The following is a 9,355-nucleotide window of genomic DNA, read 5'->3' as shown; positions in this document are numbered from 1 at the left end:
TGCAATGTTACGTTCCAAACGATGAAGTGGAGCATGATATCGGTCAACACAATGGAGGAGATGACCCGACCCCCCTGGACCTGCCGTAGCTGGACTGCGCTACACCAGCCAAGGAGAGGTGGTGCTTCTCCATCTGATCACTGCACCTGTAAATCATGTTGCTCATTAAACGCTAATGGAGGGAGATGCGAGGGCCGTGGAGATGGGCTGGACAGAACATGAACTCTTCCCGTAAGTTCACCAGTCTGAGGCTGTAAAGCAGGATTTGAAATGGCTGTCGTGTGTGTGTGTGTGTGTGTGTGTGTGTGTGTGTGTGTGTGTGTGTGTGTGTGTGTGTGTGTGTGGTACCACCTCTGATGGAACGCTCTCCTAAATCTTCTGGAGTGCTCCACCTACCCTCTTGACTTGGCGTGCCGGTAAGAACGGCTATAGGTGCATTTTGGATGAGATTGTAATGTTCCATTACTTTGATTGCTTACATGCCAGCATCTGGTGCAACAACAATAAAAGGAAGAGGAAATTGTATTAAATGGTCGTTTTAATTCATTGTGCTAATTTATGGTGCTGTTTTGTTTTTCATTTGCCATGGGCGAGGCTTCTGTAATTGCGTTTTCCAGAATCTTGAGGCAGTGAGGTGGGATAATGCTAGAACCTAATCTCATTCTGCACAGATTTTAATGTTGCACAGTCACTTACACATCCTATGAACACACTCCACCATCTGTCTAATGCATGGATTGCTGATCTGCTATATGTCCAATGCTTAAGGAAGGGTACAGTCTGTAATATCATACAAGGAGCTGAAGTTACTCTGTAATAAAAAAAATCTTTTTTTTTTTTTTTGCATCTCCCTTTTTGCAAGGTATTTTACACACACCCTCCCAACCTCCCCGAATCATTACTGTTCAATAGCTTCCTGCCATTGAAATATGGCAAAAGCTCCCTTTCAATGTGCATAATAGGCTTAAAATATAGCCTATGCTGTATATTTCTCTTCAGACGCGTGTCACCGTGTTCAGTCTCCATGGACTACAGCACACTAAGCTCATTCACTTAGCCACTACCTCTGTCTCCCCTTCACTAATGCCTAGAACAGTCTTTGAATCACACTTCGCTTAAGTGCTGTAGGCAGGTCTCTATATAATACATGTGACCCAGAAGGAGTGCACCGGGTTAATTGGCTGAGTGTATGAAATGTTAAAGTGAGATTCTTAATGATCTTTCACTCTCAATTAAAGAAGGAAGTAGCACCTGGGACCGGGCGGCTGGCTCCGGTTAAGCACCCACACTATTGTTATTATTTTCATTTCCCACTTGCACTGTCAGATTAATTCATTATCTGAATGGTTGCACTTGATTAGGTGGTGGCCCATCAGAGTTGCCTGTTTCGATTATCTCCTCCTCTATGAAAGCTGCAAAGTCTTGTCAGGTGTATTAATTGTTAACTTCTCGCCGCTTTGAAGGAATTTCAACAAAATTATGAATACGATTGTTGACTTTTATTTGTGTTGAGCAGAGTTTTTGTCTGCTGTGTAGTTGGGTGAATGGCTGTGTGGGTTAGCCGAAACAAGTTGAACCCTCTGTGTTTAACCTTGTGCCTTATTCAAATTGGGCGTTTCAAGCATGCGCTCTTTAAGAAGGCAGGCTAATTTGCAGAAGAAACAAATCAAGTCTTTTGAGGGCAGAGGTTACACAGCTGTAGTCGGTTGTCTAAATCTACAAAGCCAGAGATTTACATACATTGACATGGTAATTTCACGCAGACGGTCCTATAGGCTGTGCCTCTGCAGATGGGAGAGCCGTGATAACAGCGTTTTCTAATTGCATAACCCAGATGGATGGCCTCAGAAGCCACAGTATATAATTCCTACCATTCACCTTTAGGAGGACATGATTGTTCTTCACCTTGGGATGGTGAAGGTGGTTATAGACCAGCGCTGACCGTGGGTCCGATATGAAGTGCAATCCTAGTCTAGTGCTTGATAAGGCTGTAGCTGCTGATTGTGGTCCGGTTTTGAATGCTCTTGAGGATTTAGACTTGTGCTTTCGGCTAGGGAATCATTCCTCCCCCAGCATGCAGCCCTCTGGACTCAGCCAAGTTTGGACAGACATCTGAACTAAATATTTTAGGCCTGCTAACTAGCAGTATTGTGAAAAACACACACACAAACATGAAATAACAGTCCTGTGTTTTCACTTCATTATTCCTGATCAACGGTGTAATTAAAAGCCTCGCCTCCAGGCTGTGGTGCTGGAGTGAAGCAGCAAAGTCTCCAAATCATTACCTTCAGTTAGCTCTCCCAGGGACGGGCCGAGCCATTACTCACCCTTAAAGTAAAAGTGTCCAGTGTAAGGCTTTTGCTGACCCATGCGTGATTAATAGAAACAAGGCTGTCGTGTAGGCGAGAAGGAAAAGTTATAGCAGTCGTGGTAAAATGAGATCCATGCTAGTCTTCAGCAGCTCTAATCCTATTGGAGATCTGTGGCGCTTGCTCTGAGAGAGCCGTTTCAGCTCAGCCCAGTGCCTCCTGGAACCACTGATGTGATTGGCTTTGAATTGATTTGAAAGAAAAAAATACAGAAGAAAGAACTTAGTAGTGGTACATGGCGAAATGTACCACTTTTTTTTTTTTTGGTCAGAATTGTGTGCTTTCACCAAAAATAGAGTCCACAGAGTCTTTTCAAGTTCTTTAGTGCTATTGGGGTTATCAGCCTTGTATTCCAAGCTTGCCAGAGAGTGCGGTCTATAGAAGGGACCTAAGAGAATGTGATGTTAGTGGTGTGCCTGAAGGACACACAGCCTCTCCAGATACATCAGCACCACACTTGATTCACATTCACCAAGCTTGTCTCCCCCCCCCCAACCGAGGTCATACGGTTTAAGCTATTACATTTGCTCTGATGGGGTGGTGCTCTCTAACCAGTGAACCCAAAACTTACAGGGGCCATTCACCTGACATTTTCCCCCCATTAAGCAAACAGAACATTTTGTGATTGGGAAAGAAATGCTAGAATCTCACAAAATGTCAGATGTTTAGTTCCTACTTTATAACCTATGATATAGTCTATAATGTAGTTGACAAAATGTATGGTTTTAGATCAGGTCTCCATAGACACAATTGTCCAGGGGCGTTCCCTTGTAGCCAAGGCTTACTTTGTAGCTGATAGAATAGAATGGTGAATGGAGTTTGTTTGGTCAAATCTTTGGTTGCTGAAGGTGTGTGTATGTGTGTTTTCCCACTAACAACCACAGTGGTGAACAGCTGGGTCATGCTGTGAGCCAAATGGGAGCTGAGTTTGGCTCACCATGGCAACAGAAACTGCGTTCGAAGAAAGAAAGATGGCAGGGTGAGAAGGCCCACTCCACTAATGACGGTGAAGAAGACAGATCGTAATTACTCTGTCTCTCCGCTTCTGTTGTTTTTCTTAATCACTCCTGGCAGTTAACGCTGTTTTATTGAGATTCATTTTCTGCATGTCTCAGGCGGTCTCTGGTCTTCAGCAAGTCTTAAGGAATTAAGTTCTCAGAAAAAAAAATAACCTGTACAGGGATTGTGCATCCTGTCTGCCTCCATGGAGCGATTTCCATCCTTCCCATTGGTGGACTACAGACCCACTCCATACTCGGTTCTGTGTGGCTCACAGAATGGTGCCACAAAATCTGGGAGACGTTCCGGTTACACTCCACCTGCCCAAGCACATGGCATGTGTAGCTATCATTACCACTTCCACACGCTTCAGTCTGAGCTGAAGAGTTTCTCACACCCACAACTACATTTTGTATGTTCAGCTACCTTCCCACCACAGGTGTACTGCCAGCCAGCTTTGATACAGAGCGCGATGGGGTAGAATGGCGTCTCACGAGGGGCTGTGACCTTACCCTAACACCCCCCCCCCCCCCAACCACCCTGGGGAGAGAAGGAGCCAGACACTGTGTGAGAAGCGAAACCAAATACAGGCTGAGTCTCAAAGACTTAACTACCCAGAGGGAGTTTAAGAAGATATTAAATGTCTGAATAATACATACGGAATACATATGAAAGGATATTGAAATAGATGTGCCATTAAGGCAGTTTCTAGGCAACATGGAGCGCTGGAGGAGATGAGAGATGAGACGTGAAGTGGACTCCCCTTCTAGAAGGCTCCCCCTTACTAAAATATTAATCCTGGATGCCAGTGCTAGGTGTGATTTCTGCTCGACTCCCTTGATCCTCATTCAGAAAAAAAACACTTCTGCAATATTCTAATTGCTGTATTTAAAAAAATGTAATCTCATTATCTGGTGAGAGCCTTTTAGGAAGCAGTAACCTCTTTCAGCAGATAGCTACTGGTGGGGTGTTGGGCACCCTGTAGGTTAGATGGTTGCATGATTATAGTTTGATGGTTTCTAGACTGTCCCCTGTACCCTGACAGTCTTATGTGGTCCAAGACGTTCACACAGAATGTGTTAACATCAGCCTGTACGCAGTTTTGCATGGTGTGCAGATTGTGGCCCTCACAGAAGACTCAAGGTGTTGACATGGATGCTTCTGGTCCAGGTCATTGAACGACCTGTCTTGGAATTTCACAGCCACTTAAACAGCTTGGTTATCTGCTTCGTCGTTCAGGTGTGTCGTTCTGCTTAGCTGCACTGAAGGAACAGCTCGGAGGCTAATCTGGGCATGGAGAACATATCACATGCCTGGTTGGTCACTGAAGTTCAGTAGAATTCACTGGGTTCCCCAGCCAAAATATAGACCTCTAAATGCTGAGCTACTAACGAGTATGTCCTCAATCCGTCATGTTCTTGCAATAGAAGATTTCCTCACGTATTTTATTGACTGGGAGTAGTATCTGTTTTAACAGACCTTTTTTGTGTCTTGATTTTTTTTACCAATTCAGTATCTAGCATTTACCATTGTGATGCATCTAACCATTAGTGAGTACTGTGCGATGATGGTGGCAATAGTCTGTCAGTGAGTGGTGAAATGTGGCATGCAATTTCCCATTTTCTTGTGTTAATATACCCAGCACGTTCAGAACTACTTTATGAACATGAAAACATTTTAGATTTAGGAAACTTCTTTGATTGAATGGGGCGTCATGACTGCATATTCACCTTAATACCCTTTGCGTTTATGCTAAAAAAGGTAGAGCAAGATGTTAGAAATACATGTGTAAGTGATACGAAATATGAAATGAAAAGACACGGACCCGTCATGCACTCACACAATCCTACTCCAAATCCTAACCCCCCCCACAGACTCCGTCTGCATGCTGAGCTCGGTCCTGCTGGGCCTTCAAGCCATCACAGCTCACCGGAATACACCAGTGCTGGAATGTTTTGATGCACTTTTGCAAGCTTTTGCTAGTTCACCCTACAAGAAGCGTTCCGGGACCTGTGAGCAGAGTAAGTTCTCAGCTCCAGGGTGGCGGCCCACGTGACTAAAGTCAGCCCACGCAGCCTAATCCCATCAACGGAGAGTAATTCATGGCGGTAACCTCCAAGACCCTTGAGGACGACGCTGAAACCTTCGCTACTTTTCTCTCCGCTAGGCTTTGCTCATCTGTGGAGAAAGCAAATCAACAGATCTCTCTCCACCCGCCCGCCGCGAGGCCTTGCTCACCCTGGCTCGCCCTCACCAGGGCCTGGTTCTCACAGCAGAGTGGTAACATCCTAGGCCAGGTTACAGGCAGTGTTGCACAAGCCCCTGCCCTGCCGCACACCTCTCCTGGTGAAGCCGTCGAGTGGTAATAGCCCAGTGGTTGTTTATGTCTGAAGCGCTTGGTTTCCTGATACCGCTGGCCTGCGCTCACCCCCCATCACTGTGAGTAACTGCCTGCAGTTGATGGTGTTTATGGTTAGGGCCTGGGTGTGCGCACAGAACCGTGCAAACTGGAGCTATTGCTCCAGACGGGTGCCATGTTTTTGACATAACTCGCAGACACGGACGCTGTAAAACGGCTCTTTCATTTTCACACGCCTAATGAGTTTCTAAACATAAGTCAAAAATAGGTAATTCAAATCGTTTTCATGTGGATTTTTAAGGTGCTATTAGGCTGCCTGAAATCTCTACCAGTAGCAATTTTCATAGGTTTAGAAATTTGAAGGCTTGCAAGTTGTGTTTTGATTAGAAGTGTTCTTTGACACCAGATGTGTTTATCTTTTGTGCTTACTCAGAAACCATCTATTGTGCAGTCCTGTGCTTATCCATGTGAAAGTCGTGATGTCTGCAAGGTCCATCAGGCTTCTAGAAGACATTCTTCAAACTCACTTGGCTGGTAAACTAGCTCCACGGTCAGTTGTTTAGCTGTTTGTGTAATTATTGTGTGTTTCAGGTCTTGCGTTAATGGCTTTCTGCTTTGGTGCGCGCTCGCTACTCTCGGCAGGCGCGCGCGTTGTTTAACTTCGGTTTCCCGGCGCGCACAGCTTGTTACATTATGTCTATGAACAACTGAAAGATACGGCTGTGATGAGACGGATTTGCCACGTCAGCATTCTGTAGGAACAGTAAATCCATTGGCGCTGCTCTACGCCACGGTTTATTGGTTTTGTGACACTCGTCGGGAATGGATGAGGACCCAGCGAAACGGAACCGCCGTTGGGCCGTTAGTGTCGTGCGCTGACTGACCGCGAGCCCGTCTGCCGAGCCCCTGTACGTGTGCGGGTTTACACCAGTCAGCCCTGTTCGAGGTGCCAGAGCACGATGCCCTCCGGATTCAGCAGTCAGGCTGTTGTTTTGATCAGCGCTGTGAAATTGCAGACGGATGGACAATAAATGTGTCATCTGGCCAATGCAGAGCGACTTTCTCCTGGCGAAATGAACAATGAACTTGGACCACTGAGAGAACTGTGGTCTTCTGGGCTTTATTTCAGCTAGAAATGAACCTACACTGGGAGAGCCTGAAAGTTTATTACATTTTTAATGTCTTATATCACCGCAAAATTTGTCATAGCCATAGCTGTGTTTTCCACAGACTTAGAAGACATACGGGAGAAATGGAAACTTTCAGGCACAAGAGGAAGGGGGAAAAACACCCAGTAGAAGTCTGGCTGCTTTCAAGGGTTTTTTTTTTTCGGCTCCATATGAATGCTAACAGGACTTGAGAAAGATGCAAATGTTACTGACATGGCGTCTCTAACTTTAGGCTAATGGCTGCCTTCCTGATTCTGAAGAAGGGAGGGAGGGAGGGAGGGAGGAGAACAAAAAAATAGAAGGATGAATAATCAAGAAAAATAGCCAAAGGGCTGCGGCAAAAGACACCTCAATTACTTGGGTGCTAATAAGACCCTTTTTTCTCTGTGGTATAGAGCAGCAGAGCTGTAATAACATGGGCCGGTTTCCTCAGGCACTTATCTCGGGCAGCTCGTGAAAGGACCCCATTCAGGCTGCCTGTGTCCCACAGGTTAGGGATCAGCGCTGGGTACAGGTTAATCACACATTCCATTTTCTTCCAGCTGCCCTCGTGGGTACAACGCCGGTGCAGCCGGTGAGAGTGCGGGGCATCGGGTGGGGGCAGTTGGGGGAGTGGAGTTGGGGGGGGGGGGGGGGGGTTGTTACTGCATAAACCAACCAACAAAAGTACAGAGGGGCAGAACTGAAGCACAAGAATTATAGAAGGCGGTGTAGCCAGGGCGGCGTGATGAATGAAAATGGTTTTTGTTTGTGTAAGGTGTGAGAAATAAGAGGTGTCAGACCTCCCCGCGCCTCCGGGCCCTGGCTGATTTATGGGCACTTTACCCCCCGCCTTTATGAGTCTTTATAAATAATAATAACAACATCAGTAATGTACAACAGCTATCAGGCTAGCGGGAGAGCAAGAGCTAGCGGCTCCGTTGGGCTCTCCCCCCGGAGAATCGAACGCACCGGATTGAGAACGTGACACGAAGGGGAAGAAAGAGAGGAAGAAAAAGAGTAAAGTGATGGGGAGAAAGATGCAGAAGAGCTGGGGCAGGAGTGGTAATGGGCGCTGATGGATCACCTTCTGAAAGAGCGTTTTCTTTTGCTCGGGGAGATTGGACAGTCTACTGCACTGCGCCTTCTCACAATGAGACTTATGCCGAGGACATCGTTGGGCGCCCAGTTTAGTTTGTAGATTTTGGAAAGCCTGGGCTACGTTAATAGTCTTCGTGTTTAGTTTATTGGAAACGCCAGACGTGGAGGGGATGGCTGATCAGGACGGCAGCTCGGGCTGCCGCGGAGCAGATCGATTCGGCTTCCTAATGCGCTGTATTAATTGCTTCATCTCTGCCGTATAGTTAATCCGAAAGGGTGAAGTTTAGCATCAAGGTTGGAAACTGCTAACAGTTCCCATTTCTGGGGTTTTTTTTTAACCAGCCTATTAACATAACTTGGCTTTCAAGCACCCTGTTCTGTCACGGCGAATTCTGGCCAAATATGTTTGGGTAAGAGAGGGATGAGATGGTGGAGAGAAAGGAAGGGAGAGAGAGAGGGGGGGATCAATTGGAGGGCGACTGGGAGTGTGCAGTTTGTGGAGACGGCAGATGAAAGTGCTGAAGGGGTTAGTTGAGCTCATCCACGCGATGCAGAGCACGTGAGAAGAAGTCCGCGGCCATCGATCAGCCGCTTATGGATCAATCATCTCACCGACCCAGGCAGACTTCTGCTCCTTCCTGTAGCTTCACCCAGCACTGAGCTCTGGGTGGGTGGGGACGTGCATGAGTGGGTGGGGGTGTGGGTGGGAGGGGTGGTGTCTTTCTCTCCCTTTTACTCCTTGTGACTCTTCAGACCCTCGGTGATTTGTAGATAATCGATACATGCTTTGTCGCTCTCTATAGTAAAGCAAAGTGGTAGTTCATGTTAATGGAACTGACATGTCTTAAAAGTGCGCAGTAAAGTTGGGCTGAAATTGATCAGATGAAGGATTGCGTGTGAATACTTGATCCTTGCTGGATTAGCAAATTAAAGATATGACGATGCAGAAAGCCTTGTGATCCTGTGCTGGTAGCTGCCCTATAAACAGGCTGGTGGATGATGAAGCAGATGTTGACTCATTGGCTAGTTGTTACACTGACTGGCCTCCTGACTGGGGCACCTATGAGAGAAATTCATGCTGGATTTGTGGGTGGCCTTCAGATGTCCTCAGCACACAGGAAAAGGTTAATGGAGCTCTGGGCCTCCTCGGTGAGGGTGTGAATGGGAGGGCTGACCAGCACAGGTGCACCTGCCATCGGTCCGTGTGGGAGTCCGCCGACACGCTCAGGCCCAAAATCCAACCATATGATGAAGACTTCTGGTTTTCTTCACACTATCAACACATACACCACAACCACAGCTAGGTTACTGAAATATTATCCATTCACTTTCACCTCCACTCAGATGTAGGACAGCTGGCTGGATCAATTAAAATGCTG

This window comes from Brachyhypopomus gauderio, unplaced genomic scaffold, assembly GCF_052324685.1.
Source record: "Brachyhypopomus gauderio isolate BG-103 unplaced genomic scaffold, BGAUD_0.2 sc122, whole genome shotgun sequence".
Lineage (NCBI taxonomy): Eukaryota > Metazoa > Chordata > Actinopteri > Gymnotiformes > Hypopomidae > Brachyhypopomus > Brachyhypopomus gauderio.
The sequence above is the reverse complement of the archived record's forward strand: the minus strand, read 5'-3'. Positions refer to the sequence as shown.